This window comes from Manis javanica, chromosome 9 (genome assembly GCF_040802235.1).
Source record: "Manis javanica isolate MJ-LG chromosome 9, MJ_LKY, whole genome shotgun sequence".
Lineage (NCBI taxonomy): Eukaryota > Metazoa > Chordata > Mammalia > Pholidota > Manidae > Manis > Manis javanica.
In genome coordinates, this window is record NC_133164.1 from 27,269,274 (window position 1) to 27,290,863 (window position 21,590).

The following is a 21,590-nucleotide window of genomic DNA, read 5'->3' on the forward strand; positions in this document are numbered from 1 at the left end:
TGGTTGTTCACCTAAGAGACCAGAACATATTATGCATTTTCTACTTTCTGGAGAGTTAATAGTAACAGTTTTTAAGCAAAATGTCAAATCAAAATAGAGTAACTGTACAATAAAGCCCTCCTTAATTGTCTTTGCAATACGTCAAACACCAAATATGGTAGAGAAAAAATTATTTCCTTTCTAGGTCTGAACAGATCAAAAGAGTTCTCTAGAGTAAAAGGGGGGCTGGTTAGCCACTGGATGCTGTACTTTAGAGCTTTCAGTGAAGTAATTATCATTTAGGGATTAAAGTAAAATCCCTCAGAGAGGACTTTGACATGACATCACGTGATGTGCCATGTCTCGTGAAGCTCATCTCTAAGTGGAAGAGGTGCCAGGGTACAATCTGCCTCTTGGCATCTGGCTGGGACTTTTCTGTTTATTGAATTTTTTTTACATCATCTGATAGCAAAGCCAAATTATATTTTTGACCTGAAATCACTCTCTTTTGAAGAACATCATTGATTTAATGAAGACACACTTGCATGTATTCTACAGCACAGCTGAAATTTCACTTACCTTTTAGCTTGAGGCCATTGGTTTAAGGCCAAGATGACAATTTCAGCTTGTTAAGTCCCTGGTGGACAGACGTCTACAACATAAACTCATTGTACATAATCTTGTAATTTTGGCAGTCTGTGCATTGGGGGGCCTGAAAAGATACTAATGCAGAATATATTACGCTAAACAAAAGGCTTGTGGGTGAGTGAGAATGATGGGAAACCCTTTCATAGCAGCACAAAAAAACAATGTATCTGGTCCTTCTTTCCCACAATTTCTATGCTTTCCTTTTAATATCAACATCTTTTTAATTAAAAGAAAGAAGAAAACTACTTTAATTTGAATTTTATACCATAAATATTTTTAAATGGTTATGAGAGATGACTACAAAAAGAGCCTACATATTGTATACACTATTTTAAAAAGTCTACTGATAGAAAATTATGTATATATAAATAAAGTACCATTTTTTATGTTAATAATACTTGTCAGTACAAAATCAAAAAACACAAAAAGCCACACAAAGTAACTTACAGGTAGGAGGAACTATAAATTTAACTACAAATGCAATTGTAAAGTCAACAAAATGCTCAAAGCAGAAAAATAAGTTTTGAAGAAATTCATTATGTACTTACCAAAAAATTTATATCAAATTTTACAAAATTAAGGAGACTAATAAATTTCCTATTTAAAAAATCCTGAAGTCTCAAAAAAAGGAACTGGAAAATAATGATTTTCATTCTTCAGCAAAATATTTAATGAAGAACCAACCAACATTCTTGATAAATTTGATAACTTTTCTATTTTAAAAATACAGAAATCTCATTTCAATAGGTAAGTAAAGTTAATGGTTTCTTTTTCTTTAGTAAAATATTTAATGGATAAACAGCAAACATCCCATTTCAGATAATTATTAAGTCTAGCTCAGTCCTTCAGTTCAGGCCACTTACAGGTCTTGATGGTAATAAACAGTCAGCTATTACCAACATATGATTTCACTTTTCATTTTACACCTTGCACTGAGATTTGAATATAATGAGAACAATACTGAAGCTCAAGCTGTGAATGGACTCATCTCTAATCACAAGCTCTCTGACAGGTGACTTTGGGCAAATCACTGGACCTCACAGGCCCCATTCTCTTTATCAATAACATGTAAGTTTCATGCAACATAATGGAAACAAAGTGGCTGGCGCAGGCTGACTACACTACCCCATCAAGGGCAGAGAGCTCTGTTGGAACTCATCTTCTCCTGAGCCCAGATGGAAGATAAATGTTCCATCTAAATGTTTCCTCCTCCCTTCCTCTGCTTCCTTCTCAGATTATCCTCTACAACTTCTCTCCAGACTGCCAGCTTTAGCTGCACAATGATCCAACAGGAGAATTCAAGAATGGAAGATCATACTTTCTTATTTTGCAAATCTAGAAGACTAAGAAAGCAAGTGCAACCTCTCCAACTACTGCAGACTTAATGCCCCTATACCAGTGTTTTTCTATCCTCTTTGATAGAGGAGATAAAACGAGACATGAAAACCAGCTAACAACAAATTTCCTGGTCTCTTTGTTCAGGATATGCGTTTTCCAGGGTTCACTATTGCAAGGTATGTGATCTTCTCCTTAAGCCAGGTCCACCATTCTCAATTTGGCAAAGAGCTCTCCCAGAATATAGCTCAAACCTTATTTTGTAGGTCATTTCTTCCTGCTCCCCAAGTAGAGTGAGCTGTTCTGTGCTCACTTAATCCATGTCTGGGAGAGTCTTCCAACCTTCTATCCCCTATGAATAGTTTATCTTTTGGTATCTCCAAAACCTATAAAGACTTGGTATTACGTAGAGGTCTCAAAACACGTCTTTGAAAGTAATGCTGAATAATAAACATTCAATATGGATTCTTTGAATGAATGAATGCTTAACACTCAAAACAACTTTCTTACAGGAAGATATTTTTTCCTTAATGGCTTATGACTAGAAACTGAGAAAACACCAGATGAAGGTAATTACATAAATTATCTCTATGCCTCAGTACACTTTAAGGCCCTGGGACCAGCCACCACATATGCTTTGTTCATGAGGAAAGCCCTAGCATCTACTAAAGATCCTGGGACAATATGAGTGTTCAGTAATACCTTATCATTTGCTATCATATCAACATATCAAATTAGAATTCTTCTATTTTTATGTGTCACCTACACATTAATTACTAAGTTTTAGAAACCTATGACCAAATACATACATACATCAGGTGAAATGAATACTTATTTTTAATATAGCCTTAAATACTGAAAGTGCTAAGGGGCCCTTCATTGAAAGAGAAAGATGTTATAATGGTCAGTTTCATGTGTTAATTTGGCTAGGCTATCGGGACTCAGTCAAACAAATCTTAATCCAGGTGTTAGTCTGAAGGTATCTGTAGAAATGATTAGGATCTATAATTCAAATTGACTTTGGGTAAAGGAAATGACCCTGGAAAATCTGGGTGAGCCTGATCCAATCAGTTGAAAAACCTTAAGAACAGAATTGAGGTTTCAGCTCCTGCCTGAAGTTACCATTCTGCACTTCCATACGGCCTGACCTATGGTTTTCAGACTTGCCTCACCTCATCACACCTGCGGAAGCCAAATCCTTGCAGTAAATCTTTACATATACCCCCAATTGGTTCAGTTTGGCTGGTAGAACCCTGAAGAACATAGACGTATTGTCTACCAACTTTGACAAATTTTGTTATATCAGAATTTCATTTACTAATTTCTCAGGGTCTTTCTCCTCTCGAGGGAAAGCTTTGCCTTTTCCCCCCTTGCTCTCATTCCATGGAGGAAGCCCCCTGGCTAACCTTACAGTTGGTAGGACAACTAGAATCCTTTCACAAACTCTATGCTGGGCTGTCCAGCATGTGTGTGTTCCTATATGTAAATAGCCATTTCCTTGTAATGATAGCTTTGATAGTTTCTATCTGCAAAAATTTTTAAACAAGAAGAAACTTAAATCTTTTCAGAAGTCATCGCAGTTGATAAGTAAGCTCTTTTGATGGAATTCTCTTAATTCTTACAGCCCCTTGTGTCGCTATGAAGAAGCTTTTATTTTTAACGTCTACTCATGCTTGACTATTTCTTTGGTAGATTTCAGAGAACCTGCTCTTTATGTCAAAGTTATTACCCCAGTGTTATATTAACATTGCCAGATGACTATTTAAGTAATGGTTGTGGTTTTAGAAAGTTTCAGGAGAGAAATTTGTAATGCCTTTCCATCTGACTGCAAAACCCCAAAAAAGGCTAAGTATCAAGTGAGCCATTCTCAGAATACCCCATTCCTAAGAAAAAGTTTTTCTTCTGTAGAGATCAGATTCTCTTTCAACATCCCACCTTGGGTACAATTACCAGACATGAGTAAGCATCTTATTCAAAATAGCAACAATAACAAACATACCAAAAAGTGATTTAACTAATTTTAATTCATCATTGCATAGAGCCCAAAGACTCTTATTTGCTCCATCGTCACCTTCATTGATCAGAACTTATGATTATTACACTTCTGCTTTGCTTATTTTCCTGTTTTCTAAGTAAGTTTTGTTTTTGCTGTGAGAGGTTATTCAATATTTATTTAGTTTGTTAAAATTTGAAGCAACTCCGCATTTTACAAATTCTGGTGGGAGAATCTTGTCAAACTTGTTGAACACTACAGTGATTTATCATATTTGATAGTGCCGGAAAACAATAAAATCTAGTCACCCAATTGTTGAAATGGTGAACACCATGGAGAACAACCCATTAAGCACAAATTGGACAGACTGTACATTCCAGTCCCTGCTTAATTGGACAGAAGTTATTTGAATTTATTTGACTTTCATATTTACCCCTCTAAAAGAGAAATTCCACTGTACCACTTTCCTATTTAAAAGATTTTATTGCTTTCTTCGGTAGAATTACCCAAATTTTATTCTGAGAAATATTCTACATTGGAACAGATGATGTCAAGGATGTTAGCAAAACTAAATAAAGGTCTTGAGATTAAAAATGGTAAAAGAAGGGTAAATTAAACATGTGTAGATGGCATTTTTACTAGCAGGTCTTCTCAGTGTCTTTAACATGTTAATGTATGTGGAACATCCAGGAGGGGCCTAGGGTTGGCAGGTTCCTTCCAATTATTTAACCGCAGATCTTTATTCCTAATAGGGTTTAGCATTTTGAGAGATGCTGATCTGTAGAAACGAAACCAATAGTTTCTTGGCAGTTAAGGTCTTTTACTTTTGCTTCAAAACTACTATTTCAAGAGCTGCTACCTTATGGATTCTCCCTTGGAGCCAGGTTGGCCAACTCATGGTTCCTTAAACCTGCTCATAAATTGCCAGCTCCAACTTCAAGTTGATGTATATCCCTAGCCTAAAATGCTGTTTTTTTCTTCACTTAGCCAAATTCTAACCATCTTTTGAGACCTGTCACTTTCTGGATTCTTCTAGTGATTATATTTGTGACTTCTAATTTTAATCTTGTTTTTTTTATTATTTTTTAATATGAGTGTGTAAACATTTTCCTGATAAGACAGTTCAGTTTTTTAAGGCCAGGGGCTTTATACTTTATATTTTCTTTAGAGTGCTATCTGAATATGATGCAACATTTTATGAATATAGCCATTATTAGTTTGTTAATGAATGATTAAATGAACATTTAAGTATTACAAATATTTCTCACAGCTAGGTATAAGTAAACTTGTTCTCCAGAGATTGCAGATGAATCTGAGAATTCTAAACATGTTTCTTGAGTTGGAATAAAAAATTTACATTTTCTTTCTACTCAGAAGACATCTGATTATTCCCCACTACTTTGTTTAGATTTTTTTATTTGTTAGAGAATAAAAAAGAGAGTAAGAAAAGAGGAATTTTGAAGATGCTGAGGAAGAAGAAAGTAAAAAGGATAAAATCAGAAATTTCAACATGAAAGAAAAGAAAAAATATCCTTTCATATCTAATCTAATGTATGCTGGGTTTCAAGTGATTTTACTCTTTCCTCCCATGAAATGGACCCCCAAATAGGAAATTTGTCAATGCAATGGAATTGACATGAATTTGGGAAGCCTTTGTAAATTCTCTCAGTGCAACTAAAGGTAGCAATTGAAACAGTAGAATGAAATCCTTCTCTGCTGAAAGATTACTTGGAAAGTGAATTTGTAAAAATAAATAATAATACAGATTGGTATGTAAAAGGAACCTTGAACTTATGTCAGGAGCTGAATGTTACAAAAACATGTCTTTCTTCCCATCTAACTCGGTTAGCTCAGGCAAGCATTGAAGGCCTTTCAGGTCCAGGTTCCTTCACAATGTTTAAAATATTTTCTGGTGCCCAAACTCCATGACTAAATGAATAAAAGGTTTTGTTGCTTCTATTTATTCGAGGGTGTACTCACAGTTTCAAAAATGATTAATTATCATTAAATGACCAGAGGAAAATTAGTATTTCCAATCTGACTACAGTATGCAGTGCATAGAGGATACAATGGGCATGTAGTATGGCAAATCACTTTTACCGGTTTCATGCCATACTTTTATGCAGCAACCTAACGGTAGACATGTGCACTTCTGAGCACATGGATGCAGAAAAGGAGGGCAACATTATATTTCACAAAACATCCAGATGAATTTGAGGAGTTTGAAGATCATTGGTCATGTTCCTATCTCCATATATAAATTAATCCTAATTAGTGCTGTTGTGAAATTCACTGTTCTTAAACTTTTTACACTGATACAAATGAATTGTGGCTTTTTTCATTTTAAAATAAAGCTTTCATATGGGTTTTTAAAAATAAGCCTGTAGTGTGATCTGAAAGATCAAGGCAAAACCCTACACTCCCCCCTAGTGATCAAAGTTTGATGACCTCCAAATAATAGAAAACACAATAAGTGGACTTTAGATCACAAGAACAAAAAAATGCCCAGAAGCTACACAAGTCACTGCTGGTGTTCCTTACTTAGGATCCTTTTTATGATAGAAGAATAAAGCACAGGCTGTCAAGAGGCAGCAACTTCCAATTCCTTGGTCTGAAGCCTCAGTCTGAGTAACCAAACAAATAGGTTATATTTATACTCGGGAGGAAAGATATAAAACCACAGAGGGTGGGGCAAGCCTCAAGGAATAAGATTTGAAGAAGAAATAAAACAACAGGTCAGAAGCAGAAGTTCAAACCTGAAATTAGTAATCATGTAGCTTGCACAGTTCAGCTGTGCTGAAGAACTTTGGAGTCCACAGAAGAGTATTTCTTTAACAATTATGTCTCAGTGATATAGATAGAATATTTTATAAATTAAGAGGGATGTTCTTTGTTCTCATACTTGAAAAATTATTATTTTATTTCCAAAATCACATGATCACTACAGCATTCATTGGAGTCCCTCTGTTACTCACACATGTATCAAAAGATTCTGCGAAATTAAAAAAAATCTAGTAATTTAGAATCTACTAATTTAGAATTATTAGGTTGTTTTTTTTTTACACACGTTTAGACATCAGTGTATCTGCCTGAAATTAGCGATGACAACATGAAAATTCTTTTTTTACTTACGGGAGAAGTTTTATTCAAAGGCAATTTAAAATTGCTTTTAGCAAACAACTGAAATGTATCACTTTTCTTTTTCTATGAAAGTGTGTATCTAACAAAACTTTCTCCCTATACTTCTTGAACATGATTTTAGTTATGTTTCTCACTAGTATGATATAAACATTACCTGTTCTCAACAAAGACTGAAAGACAGAATGTTTAAACCCCAATAGTCATAAACCATGGAAAGGGTCTTTCTAATCAAAACATGGTCTTCCGATTACTGGTCCAACCGGCACAATTACGATAATGCCATCTCCTCAGATGCAGCTCATGTAGTATCACCCTCCAAATCATAACCATTCCACATTGTACAAAGAATAAATTACAAAATACAGCAGTTGGCATATTTCTCCTAGCATACCCTTAAAGTCAATAAAACCTGGTCATTCTTTCTTCACTCATCTGTACTCTCTCCATACTTTCTTAGATTCATCTCTTTATCTGAAATTCTGACGTTTTGAATTCTTACTCATCCCTTAAGATGTATGTCACCTTTCCAGGAAGTCTGCAAGCTCTCCCCCCCCCACCCCTGTTCCCCCCCTGCCCCCCCACCCCCGGCACTGTCTCCTTGCTTTGTCCTCTCCTCACATTGCGCTGTATTTCTCCAAGAGCACGTTCCCAGGCTGGCCTGTGGGTTTGCTCTCTAACGGATGGTGAATGGTCTGCTCGTGTTCGTATACCTCAGGTACTTGGTACATACTCTAGTCACAGAGAGGTCCGATACATGTTTATCCAATTTAATCAAATAGGAAATATTTCATTTTGTAAGCTTCAAAATATTAGCATGATCACCTGAAATCTTATATTGAGCATTTTAAAAATAATAACATTAAGCTGAGATACCAACCATCACAATAACCGAAACACCCAAAACTCTGCTTTAGGTCTGATGACCAAGTGGGAAAGAAAAAAACCCATGTTGTTACCCTCCTTTAGAAAAACCACTATATTTAAAGGATAAAGTGAATCCTTCCAGTAAAAGAAACATATCATTGCAAATTATTAGTGTTTGGTGTTTCTATTTTTTCAAAAATAAAAGAGAAAGTGAGAGAGAGAGTGCAGAGAAGTATCTAATCTAATCCTGCTTTGGAAGCAGTTTAAGAGTTTTCAGGATAAGACTCTATATAAATCTGACATTATTATTGTTATTTTATCCCCTTATGAACTTTCTTGTGCTCACATTGAAATATTCAAGATGCTAATGGCATACCACTAAAATTAAAAAGTATCCAGGGACCAACTTCTCATTCTCTGCTTCTCTAACAGAAAATTCCTCTCCTCTCACTGAAATATGGGAACCTTGAGTGTGGAGGTATAATACCAGCTAACACTCATGACTTCTCAACAGGGTTTTAATGTGCGGTAGCGTGCAACCAGAATTGAGAGCTAGACACATTTTCAGCCTCTGCTCTAAAGTGTGATTTACAAAAATCTCCTGGGAATGATGAGAATAATCTGCATAACCCCCTGAAAAAATACAAATTAATAATTAGTGCTGAACTGTGAAAACAGCACCCATCAATAAGCACACACAGAAGCCAAATTGCTTATAAAGGTGAAGGGATAATACTTTTCAAATAAATCCTTTGCTTGCAATCAGACAAATGGGAATTGCTTTATTTATATCTATGATGTTCATGGCTGATAATTTTCTCTCTGACACATGGACTTGGGTGCATGTGGAAGTTTGGAAAATAAAATTTTATGTATATTTATGCTTATTTCAAATCAGCATATTTTATTGAAGGTAAAAGTTATCTTTGCTTGGTATTTATATAGGCTACTAGTTGTCTTTTAATGTAAAGAAATGAATACTATTTTAATATCTACAGCAAGTTCGATGTAGATTTCTAGGCATTCCCTTCCTCTAGCAAATATTCACTGAAACTGGTTACTGAACCCCCTATTATTTACTGATGTTGAAATTTTAGATGAAAACAAATTACATTTAAAAGATGAATTCATTTGTAAATGAACTTTACTTTTATCATAAAATTCAGCATATTTAAACCTGTATCACCTGAGTGGGGAAAATGTATGTTCTGTATAAAACTGTGGGGCTCATCCAGAGAAAGGATGTTATAAATTTATAGTTTTTTCAAAGGCACATTGTTTGAATATGTTATTGCTGTTTTTCTCATTACTACTATTGTTAACCACTGTTATTTACTCCACAATAACTATACCTTATATTTGTGCAATACTTTGTGATTTTAAAAATTTACATATATTTTTTCATATTTTCTTTATAACTTTACCTTCAGATAGATAGTAGAGGAATTAATAGCTTTGTTTTCCAGGTGAGGAAATCAAGGTTAAAGGCGGCATGAGACTTGCCCGAGGTTGTGGTCAGAGAGCGGTGGGACTGGGATTTGAGCCCAGCTCTTCTGATATCTTGTTTTGCTCTTTACTCACTTTCACCTCCCTCTTCATCCTTATTGGCACAGAGAAACTGGTACCTCGTTTATTAACGGGGTTGTCCCAACAGTAGCACACTGTTCTTTCAAGGACAGACTTCTCAGGACCTTCCTTCCCACAGTGAATATTTATGCCAACATCTTATTATCATTAATAAAGTACAGTCTAGATCCTTGTATCATTCTAGGAATCAGGGCCGTCCTCGTGGGCATGAGACTTGTGTGATCGCACAGCACCCTACTCCTGGTTCCATGCTCTGCGGCTCCAGTTTTTGATTGTTAGTAATGGACCCTGCATTTGCATTTTCACTGGGTCCCCCAAAATAATGTAGCTGCTCCTGCCAAGAAGCAATGATCCATTTCCCTAAAACCAAAAGTAAAATAGAATACAAGCCAGCGACATAAACAAAACTATGTCACATTACTCTTCTACTGATTTTGCTAAATTGTTTTGGTAGACCACTTGCTTGAAAATTATTATTTGTGGCTTGACTCTGACAAAGGTTCACTGAAGAGCAGCTAAAGCCAACATTAATAGACAACTGAAGGGTGATGTTGAGGTGATGTGTGACTGTATTAACGCCCTTTTTGGGATTAAGAGAAACCTTGTCAGCCAACCCTAAAATGTATGGATTAGCTGTGTTTATTTTCTATCACAAAACTGATAGAATAAAAGAAGAGTTATATATATTGTATGGGTTTCACATACACAAGAATACCACACAAGAATACAGAGAAACAAAAGAGTTTTTCCCTCTCATTTCATAATGGATGCCTTAAATTTCCTTGGATATTCATGACCAGCTTAAGACCATAAAGAAAACTGGGTATCACACATAAAATTGTAATTCTATGAGGTGATCTTAATTTTGATGGTTTCTGTGATGCAACCTTTTATCTTCCACATTTTAGAAGAGAATTACTTGTTTGTTGGCTTTTAATGCTATAAAATGTTATTTGTTGTATCCTGTTGAATATAGTATTTGATTCAAGTAAAATGGTGTGTGTGTTTGGAGGGCTGTTGTCATGTCTGAAAAACCCAAAGTAGATAGAAAACTGAACTCCTGTAAAATTACTTATGTTTCTGTTTCATTTCTATTTATCCAATCATAGTTTTAATTCATGAGCCCTTTTCTCCCCATCTATGGATTAATAATTATGCTCAGATTTGTGTAAAATTTTAAGTGATATTTTATTTTGTATGGTGGCCTTATGTAATGACTTAAAGCTCACTGAATTACACTCTCCCTTGTGCATACTCTGTCTTGTGTAGATTGTCCTTCGCTGCCCTGCACCACGAACAGTCATCCTGTCCATTGACTTCAACATGTTTCCCAGATCTAAGCTCAGTTTAGACATCATTTCCCCTGAAAGGTCATCCTTGACATCACTAACCAGATTGGGTGTCCCTAAGCACCCTGAGCTTTCTCTTAACATTGTTCTTACCACACTATATATAATTGTTTAATTATCTTTCTTCCTATTTGCATTCACCTCCGCATTTTTAAAAGTCAACTATCTTACCTTGACTAATAGTAAGTACGTGTTGTATAGATGGATTGAATAATGAGGGTCTGAGTAAATGAACCTTTAAAACATTTCCCAGGAAGCTAATCCATTGCTCAGCAGATGATACTATCTCATTAGAAGGAAAAATTCAACTCTATTCCTCATATAACTGGTTTGACTCAATTTTCTACCCACCCATTTATTAATTATCCAAAATATATTTAGTAAGCACTTATGGTATGCTAGGCAAGTTGCTAAACCCTGGATTAATGAAGCATTCATCCCTACCCTGGGATACAGAGCAAATTACGTGGTCCTTTCTAAGTACCATGCAAATCATGATCCATTCACCTGGTGAGCTGATCAAGATAAATGACTGGCAAGATTTTTTTTTAACTTTGGTTATGCTATATATTTTAATATCATGGGTTTCCACCTTGATCAACTTTAATTTCTCAAACCACTGATGAGAACCTACCACCCTTTTGACACCTTGAATTTAACTATCCATGCAAATACATTCAAATTTCCTTCTCAGAAGATGTTGCTATAGGAAATGATTGCTTAGTGGGAAGAAATAGTGAGGAAAATTAAGAGGCCCTTACCTAGGAAAAATAAATAAAATTAGAACTTTTCTTAATCTAATGTGCAGCTGAGGTTTTAGTCACTCATGCCAGTATTAAATGAAACATAACTGTATTAATGGCATTCACGGCCTACCAAGAAACTCCATTCATATTAGGGTCATTTCTAAGAGGTTGGGAAAGCAAATAGGATAAAATTAGAGCCCTGTCATGTTTCACAGATGTTCAGTCTCAGCACTGAACAACTGCTACTTTGCCCTTATATACTCCTACTCTAATATTTGTCTCTATGTTCATTCTATTCTTTCAATGACTAGTTATCCTATATTCTGCATTGGGAACTGAACAAAACCATTTACTTTCTATACATTTAGCATTCTCCTTGGGATGGTGAGGCAATTCATGCTTTAGAAAAAGAGTAGCTAAGGAGACTCCACACAGAATCAAAGGAGCAAGTTAATTTATTCTTAAGTTCTTTGTAATCAATTATTATAATGCAGCTACTATATTAATTGTACATAAAATTCATATGCCTCAGACATGAAAAAAACATGTACTCATCTACTAACAGTAAATGGAGTGTGTTGAGTGTGTTGTAGTAACAAAATGGGATTTTTATTATGACATGGGTTTAATTTTGGATTTCACTCATTTAAATTGTGTTTGGGGTGGTGATGAATAAACATGAAAAATAAATGCTAAAGCCCTATAGAGATTTTAATTATTACCTATGGACTAATGCCACTTCAATTCTCACCTTCCATGAATACTCACTATTCAATCTGTCAATAGTCTTGCAGATTAACTTTTAACCATTCTTAATGCATCTATTATTAATTAATATGAGCCTGTTGTCAATAAATAGTACCACTCACTTTGTGTGAAAAAACCTTAAAGAATGTTTTCTGTGCAAAAGTGGTTGAATGCATGATAAAAATGTATCCACTGCTGGATGGAAATACAGGAAGTATTCAAGAATATCAGCAATTTGTTAGCCAAAATTTAAACCAATAAATAAAGAATGTCAAATTAAAATGAAATTGAAAATAAATATTGGAAGGAAGAATACCAGTCTCCAGCCTGGGATACTGGTAGGACACCACTACTCTATATAACTATGTCAAGGTATCTTTAACAATTAACACGTCAGTTTGTTTGAACATTTCACCCCAACCTTAGCACATCCTACGAGGTGACCTATCCTGAGGGAATTGACCCAGTTGGCGTCCGTGCCAGGAGAAGGGCGCCACCTGCTGCCTATTTGTCAAAGTCCTTTTTATTCCTTGTGAGATTTCCGCTAGGGGATCTGCTGGTCGATTGTGTATTGCCAAAGTACCTCTCTCTTTTCTATTTTAGTTCCATCATCTGATGTGTCCTACCAGCACAATTAGTACAGCTCCAAAGAATGAGTGAGTAATAGTCACAAATAATAGTCAATAGCAAAATTAATAACATCCGGTCAATCAACATATTTAAGCTTTACAGTACAATAACATTGAAAAAATATATATTTTGCTTAACACTTTTTTCCTCCCTGGAGTTCTAGTTTTGTCATCCTGTATTTCCCACTGACAGGGATTTATATCTCTACGTCATTTGAATAACTTCACTGGGTGATTTTCGTTAGTTTTGTCTTCCTGTTCCCATCATGAAGAAGCAGATCTTCCTTGAGCTGTCTTCATTTTTAGATGTTGAGAACAAAGGTTTTACATTTGGAGGATAGGAGTCTAGTGAATCTTAAAATGACATTTTCGCAGGAAATCAATAGAAGACATTGTAAAATGAACTCACATCACTTCTTCGGCTTCTGCTTTTTCTACTTGGAGAGGAATGCAGAAAATACACTGTCTGACAGCCCAAAGGAGATTATCTCTTTTTCAGAAGAGTTGCAGATGAAGGGAGAGGTTAATTGGATATTAGCGGATACCTCAAAATGATGTTTCTACTTCAATTTGGGCCTCTAAAGGGTATAGAGGGAAGGATTCGAGTGTCAATTTCTTTTTGTGAAAGACTGATGTTTGGGATAGGAAATACAGTGCGTCAGAGGTATCTCCCAATGTATAAGGCTTTAAAAGTGAAATTACCCAGAAAAGTTCAATGGTAGCTGAGCTCTAGGTAGGGCAATTTTATGCTAGTATCACCCATGATTGGAAAATGAAAAAAAAAAGCACAGAGAAAATGTAAAATTTTGCTTTAATTTATACTCCAAGGATTATATTCTTTAAGAATGTTGATATTTCTGATTGAAAATGAAAAATTACTACCAATCAGCATGTGAACAGATTCACAGAAAGCCTTTTTGATTACACCTCCTCAAGTTGCAACTTTAGATGGACTCCTATTTTGACTCGATTTTTGTGACAAAATGTGAAAATATGAAATTTAGTGACACCATTCACATTATGCTGCTAACAGTTACACAAAATATCTTTGTTTAGGGACCTAATAAAATTGGTCATATAAAGAGGAAATGAGATTTTTAATGCAAAATGAAGCTGACAGTGCTCTTCTATTACCAGGGTCTTATTAGGGAAAAATTCTCTGACATCTGTTTATCCCCTGCAGCCAACCTTGTATTCAGAATACAGTAATTGATTCACAGCATCCACTGGGGATCTAACTGGCTCACTTTTCCACACCGCACTACACAGGTATCTCAGCAGCTAATTCTGAATGTACATCTACATCGTTATCTCCTGGTGAACTGTGACCCTAAACACTTTGGAGGCCCAGATGAAAGTGGTTCCTCCACCCTCCAGTGCTAGGGGTATAGCGGATTCTGCAGCCTGGCAATTCACACAGGACATCCAATCAGAACCATCCCCTTTGAAGCCCTTCTCAGCTGGGAGACCATGAATGATTCATAGCTTCTCTACACAGACTAAAGAGGAAGAGCAAAGCTAGTGTATATTATTCAAGACTGCATCCTCAATAAGTCTCCATGTTCAGCAAATTGCTACACTGTTTTTTTGCTTAGTCTTTACTTCCATACAACATCTCTTTTGTGTACAAGTTTTAACAAAGAAAGGTCGTCTGTTTTAAGCAAACTTGTTGATTGGGTTATTTCCCTCTCCTTTAATGAAGGGCAGCGGAGTCACAGATTTAATGCAAAGGAGAGTAACTGGCAGGACCCGGTTTCCAAAGAGGATTCCAAGATCCCAACTTCACAATTACCTTAGAAAGTGAATTTGGCACCAGCTTCCCATGCTTTCATGATTAGGGTCAAAATAATAATTTTGCAGTGTACCCTTGTGCAAAAGCTAGCTTCATAATGCAATGTATAAAACTAAATGAAATATTTACCCATTGGAAAATACTTTTCCCCAGTTAGGACTGCTGGGCTGTTTAAGAAGCTTAATGCAGTCCCCACTCTCGTTCAGCAGCCGTAGCGAGTGATCTTCAGGATAACGATTACTAAGCATCTTCTCCGTCCCAGGATTCTGCAGACACAATAACAGGATATTACCCCCCAAAGAAACATCAGTTCTGGAACCTTCATTATTAAGTAAGCAGGATATTTCTTGTGTCATCATTCACAGAAGGTTTATTTTCTAAGCTGAAATATAAGCACCAAGAGAAAACTGCAGAAAACTTACTGGAAAGGGACAGTGTCACTCAACATCCTGGAGGTTTTGTTCCAGAAATACCAGTTTTCTTTAGCTGGTATTTGTCTATGGATCTGATGTTGGTATTCATAATCACAATCTTGGCATTTCCAAGCATCTTTTGCAATCCTGAATTTTAGAATTTTCTAAACATCTTTAATTTTGTTGCTTTCACATATGTTAGAAGGTTTCCAGAAATAAGACATGCTGAGAGTTTCGTTATCACTCCCCAGCATGTTATTTGGTAGTTCAAATTACTTTAGCTAGCCCAGTAATTTGAAGAAACCTTACAAACAAAGGCTAGAATAAAACAGAAGTTTCTGAAATGTATTTTTTAAAAAAATTATTAAAAGATGAGAAGCTGTATTTATTAAAACATCCAAATTCTTAAATTCAGACAACATAATGTGCTTTTTTGAAAATCATTGTCTTAAAAAATAAGTATCTGAGGGTTTCATCCACCTTAGATCACCTTGCATTTTTGTTTTTTTCTGTTGGCCCAGGTTCCCCTGTGGGGTACCTGATTTGCTCATTGCTGGAGCTGATTGACAAGTATGGTGACAAAAATGCAAATGATATGCAAATAGACACATTAGGGCACTTCTTTGTAAATAGAATTGCTGCTTCTGTACATATGGTAGTTTTTAACAATAGGCTTCTGCCTTTGTAAATGCAAAACACTCAATTTCCACAAACTATGAAATACTCAGGCTTAGTTCTACCCTTTTGAAAGCAAAATGCAAGGTAACTAGCTAACTAGAAATGAATCATGGGAACAGCTTCAATATTTAGATTTTCTTACCAGTAATATATGCACTCAAAATGTCCTCACTTCTGTTATTGTATCTTCGTATTGTGTGTGTGTGTAAGGCTTAGGGTGCTGTCTTAAGATTGGATTATAAAATGGGACTGTTAGGATGAGCTTCTCTCTCTGTATACTGCATATAGAACCACTTAATTTTTGTTATTGTATGTTTTGGTTCTAAAATTTCCATTTGTTCTTTGCATCTTTCATTTCTTTGCTATTGGTTTCAAGAGCCTTCATGATTGAAGCAACATTATAATACTGCTTCAAATAATTTTAACATCTGTATCATCTCAGCATGATTATATGTTGATTGCCCTCTGAGACTGAGATTTTTCTGGTTCCTATGTTGCATAATTTGGGATTTTGCACTGGATCTTTGGATATTATTTTATGAGACAGTCTCATTTAGTAGTATGGGAAATAGTGTCAGTTTCATTTTAGTAGACAGTTGATCTGGTTAGGTTCAGGCTGTAAGTTCCAACCTACCTTTTGTGGGCTGCCAGTTCAGTTTTCATGGCCTTTGCAGTGTAATTTGGATTGAGCTGATGTATGTGATACCAGTCTAAGATTTGGTCTGTTAATTCAGATCTCTAAATCTTCAACATGATGGATAGAATCAATTCCACACATGCGAGCTCAGAGCTGATCCCATAAATTCACAAATGACTTTATGGAATCACTTAACCCAATTCTTTCTTCTCCATGACCTTCTCAATGCTGCCCGTCTCTGGGGCTCATTTTGGTCTTCTGGCTAGAAAGATGGGGCTTTACTCAACTTGCTCTTCAGTGTACTTCTGTGACTGTGTCTGTGCCTGGTGCCAAGTGACAGGAGGAAATAGAAAAAAAAAAGAGAGTTGGCACATCCCTTTTGTACCCATAGGCCCACTGAATGTAGAGAAGGTCTCCCTTTCCTTCGAGTTTGCTGGCTATAGACTCCTGATGTCAGTCACTGCTACTCCCATCACAGGGCTCTTTGGGGGTAGGGGCTGGGAGATGGGAAAAAAGAGAGAGAAAAATAAGTGAACTATTCCTACATTCTCTCTGCATGTCATTAGTTCCTTTCCTGTTCTTTAAGCCAGAACTGAGGGCTTCTCCTGGAGCCCCTTCTTCCAGTACCTGCTTCTACATAGGTTGAGAAACACTGGAAGAATATTTTTTATTGGTGAACTCATTTTTCAGCAGCAAGCTCATGTTTGCCATGGTTCAGTGATACTTTGATTCTGGCATTCTTTCCCTCAGCCACCTGCTGGTGTCATGTTTTAGAATTCTCAAGGGGGTACTCCATATTTTCTGTCCTGGTTTTATAACTGTTTTCAGTAGAAGTGACAGGATGGACTATATTTATTCCATCTTACCTGGAGTAGAATTACCTCTAGAGAGGTAAGGAATTCTTACCTCTCTAGAATTACTTTAATTGTGAGGATATTCTTGGTGTCAACCATGAGAGACGGAATCAGATTTTTCTTACCTAGAAATCAGAACTGAGAAGGAAAGTAAAGAGTCAAGTTAAAATGTGGGAATATGGTGCTTTTAGTATTGCCCACAGAGATGACAAGAGGACCAGGAAGAAGTGGCAATGTGATTGATTATGTGAGAGATGATGCCTTCCACCTGAACTCAGACACGCAGCCAGCGTGCATGCTACAAGTTCAGACCAACCTGTTGCCTATTGTAAGACAGCTGATGGAAAGAGCTCAGGGTCAAGCTAGCTTTGGGTGGAGGAACAAGTGGGAGGGGTCAAAGCAGTAATATATATGCTCTAAGCCTGCCCAGTTTTCTTTTTGCTATTTCTTGTTCTTTAAGAACTAATGAAATCTTCTGGAAGTGCCATCTGAATTTGTTTGTGGTAAAGGGAAACAAAGAAAGCTGGTTTTAATTCAACATTCATTTCACAAATATTTATGAAAAACTTATGAAATGTCAACACTGTTACAGGGATAGACTAGTGAAAAAAAGCTTCCAATTTCATGGAGGTTATAGTCTTAGGATATTCTAATTTTCCTATTTCACAGATTTTGTCTAAAACTGTGATAGACACAGAAGCAATCATGTGATGGCCCTTGGGGATAAGTGTGAGGCAGCGATTCAAGAGACTAGTAAGATGCCAAAAAGAATAAGGACAGAGCAGGTGGACAGAGCAGACCTTATGTCAGACTCCACAGCCCACCCTGCAGATAGCATTTCTACTCTGCATTAAGCCTTGTAAGTCCCAGATGCTAATTTTACAAAAAAGGGAGGGGGAGTCATATTTTCCTAGAGACTTGCATGTTCACTGCTCATTACAAATTCTTTATAATGATTATTTCACCTTTACAATTATATTTTCCCAGTCTGCCTAAAATTTGTTTTACAAATGCAGTTACTCCTTATTTACTTTGTTCAAGAACTGCAGTGAGTACTGGGACCAGAGAGAGACGTAAACTACGGCTCTGGCACTCAGAAAGTACTATCTAATGGGAGAAATAGAGAAGAATGGATTATTTCAGTACAATAGAAGGTTGAAAATTGTAGTTTTTACAGTACACTAAGAATGCTTTGAGGAAGAATCTTAACCAAATCTAAGCTGATCCTTGCAAAGACGGTTGAATTCCGTCAGGAAGAACATTTATGTTCAATACCAATAACCACATTTTTTAAAAGAAGCAAAGAAGGGAAACAAACAAAAGTAACAAACCTGAGATAGCATTGCGATTTTGTGCAATAACCTGAGTTTTGGTGGAGAGGAATCTAAGTTTCAATTCCAGCTTAGTCATTTATTGGCTGTGCGAACACAAGCAAAAGAGTTTTCTTCTTCAAGCCTTAACTATCTACATCTGTAAGATGGAAGGAAAAAAAGAGCCTCTACTTCAAGGATCGTGAGACTTGGATGAGTTGATGGACGTAAAATGTGAGGACGGCGAGGAGCGTCGGGGACACGCTATGCTCGCCGTGTTCTCTTTTCTCCTCCTCCATCACTTTCCCCCTCTCCTCATCTTCGTATCTTGATAATAATTACCATCGTTACTAAAGTGTCTACTGTGGGATAGAAAGAGGGGGTCATAACGATAGAAAAAGAGGTAAGGGACAGGTCATGGAGGATCTTGTATATATTTCTAAGGAGCAGAGAATTTATCCTGCGGTTTACAGGGAGAAATTGAAAGACATCAACAGGGAAGTAAACATGCTCGGATCTGCATTTCCTAAGACGGATTTAAGATGAGAGGGGCAGAGGGAGAATTCTGGAAGAAGACCTAGAAAGTAACTGAAATAGTTCAGTAGTGATGAGACCCTCAAATAAGAGAGTGAGAGAAGAAATAGAAATGAGAGACTGATTTCATCAGTATTTACATGTAAAACTGGAGGTAATTCATGATGTGAGGAAGACCAGGGAGAGGAGAGAGAGTAGGATGACTCCCACGTTTCTATTTTATCTGCCTGGTTGACTGATAGTATTTTTTCCTAACTTTACTGAGGTATAATGGACAAATATAATTGCATATATTTAACATGTACAATGTGATGATTTGAAATATGCATGCATTGTGAAATATTCATGACCAAGTTAACTAACAAATCATCACCTCACTTAGTTACCTTTTTTTCTTTGTGGTGAGAACACTTAAAATCTACTCCCTCAGCAAAAATTTCAACTATACAGTACAATATAATTAACTACAGTCACCGTTCTGTACATTAGATTCTCAGAACTTATTCGTCTTTTACTGAACATTTGTACTCTTTGACCAATAGCTTCCCATTTCCTCCACCTCCCAGATGTTGCACCACCATTGTTTTGTTTCTATGAGTTCAATTTTTATTTTTAGTTTCTACATATAAATGATATATAGTATTGTCTTTCTCTGATTTATTTCACTTAAGCTAAGTGAGTAATGGTATTATTAACTGAGAAACAGACTACTGACAGAGAAACCATGTGTGGGTGAAAGGTGTTGAGATCAGGAAAATATATGAGTTTGAAATCAGCACAAATATACACCCCAAACATTTGCTATCTGCCTAGTCTGGAGCTCACGGACAAGGTGAGAATGAGAACCACACATCTAGGAGACATACACATGGTGGAAAATTTGCTAAGAGTGGCTGAGGGCAAAACATACACTGATCAAAGCAGTGGGCCAAGAATTGAACCCCTTGAATAACAATATATAAGGAAAAGAAACAAAATGTACATTCCAAACAGGACACAGATATAGAACAGTGAAAAAGACAGAGGTAAATTGGTGTTAAAAGGGAAGCGAAGAAGTAGACAGAGCAATTAAAATTTTTTTTTTCAAAATGGTTAATTGTTGTCAAGATAAGGGCAGGAAGAATTTCAGTGTGGGGGAGTTATTTGTTGTCAAACAGTCAGCAGAACAAACACTAAATAAAGCATTATACTCCTCAAGTTATTTATAAGAATAGAAGAGAGTCCACACACTCTCTATTTAAGGATACTGGTTTAGAAATAAAGTTGTTGATTCATACACTAATTAATTGCATTGTAAATTTACTGAGGACAAAGATTGTTAATCTGATTCTTCTGTTAATTTTAATAGTGCTCAATACATTGCCTTGCACAAAATTCAGTGTTAATAAATGAATATTGAATCACATTGATGCACTAGGTTAGTGGCACACCAAGTTACCAGTCCATAAGGAGGTAAGAAGATTCCTAGGTAAATCAACATGCTGCCACTTTCATCCAGAAAATCTTGCTATGAAGGACATTTCAGCTGAGCTAAATAATGGGCATTATGTTATCTTGATTAAATTCCAAGCCAAGGGATTATCCCTTCTTGGTTAATACCAAACAGCTCATGGATATGTTGCTTTAGGAGCATTCCTTTAGATTACTGGTGTCTAAAGTGGGATATTAACACCTCCCAAAGGGGCATTCACAATAGTCCATTGGGGCAAAGAAGAAAACAATCATTTCTTTTTATTTATATTTTTATCTAAAATTAACTAAGAAATGGAGCCTCATCAGTATTTTACCAATCAGTTGATAGAAGTACAAGAGTATAATTTATGAATGAATATATATTTGGGGTCTATCTTACTTTTTATTACTTTACTGCATTAATAATCATGACTTGAGCACCTTTTATGAGAAAGATACTATTCTAGGAGGATGTGGGGGTAGAAACAAATCCCACCCTAAGTGGATTTACAGACTAGCTGGGTAGACAAGACATAATCAAATCAAATGTGCTGTAAAATATGATACAAATGAAATAGATCTTTAAGGAAGAATTCAAGACAATAGCAAAATAACTGCCACCAGAAAATATTTGTCATGTGAACATTATAGACAATTTTGTACTTCTGCAGTTCATAGGATGGAGATGTCACTCCAGATGGGGATGGATACAGAAAAGGATAATCATTTTCATTTGTTTTAAGGACAGGCAGGATTTAGACAGGTGGAGAGGAGAGAACTGAAAGAGCAGGGGACCTGGGAGATCAAATGCTCAAATGCAGAAAAGTAACTGGGAGGATGGGGAACAGAAAGTAACCAAATGGGTTGAATTGAAGTTTTTCATGTATAGGAGAAATATGAGA

At 36.1% G+C, this 21,590-nt stretch overlaps 1 long non-coding RNA gene across 4 annotated transcripts in view; it reads right to left on the reverse strand.

Moving 5' to 3' along the window:
• LOC140843505 (uncharacterized) overlaps positions 1 to 21,590 on the reverse strand; it is a 190,613-nt gene that overhangs the window by 43,200 nt on the left and 125,823 nt on the right. For 2 of the 4 annotated variants that reach the window (XR_012121334.1, XR_012121335.1), the window contains exon 3: positions 14,940 to 15,076. This is a non-coding gene — a long non-coding RNA (uncharacterized lncRNA). Of the gene's footprint in view, positions 1 to 12,097; positions 13,597 to 14,939; positions 15,077 to 17,444; positions 17,531 to 21,590 lie in introns of those variants that run through there. The other 2 variants (XR_012121337.1, XR_012121336.1) reach the window with 2 other exon arrangements.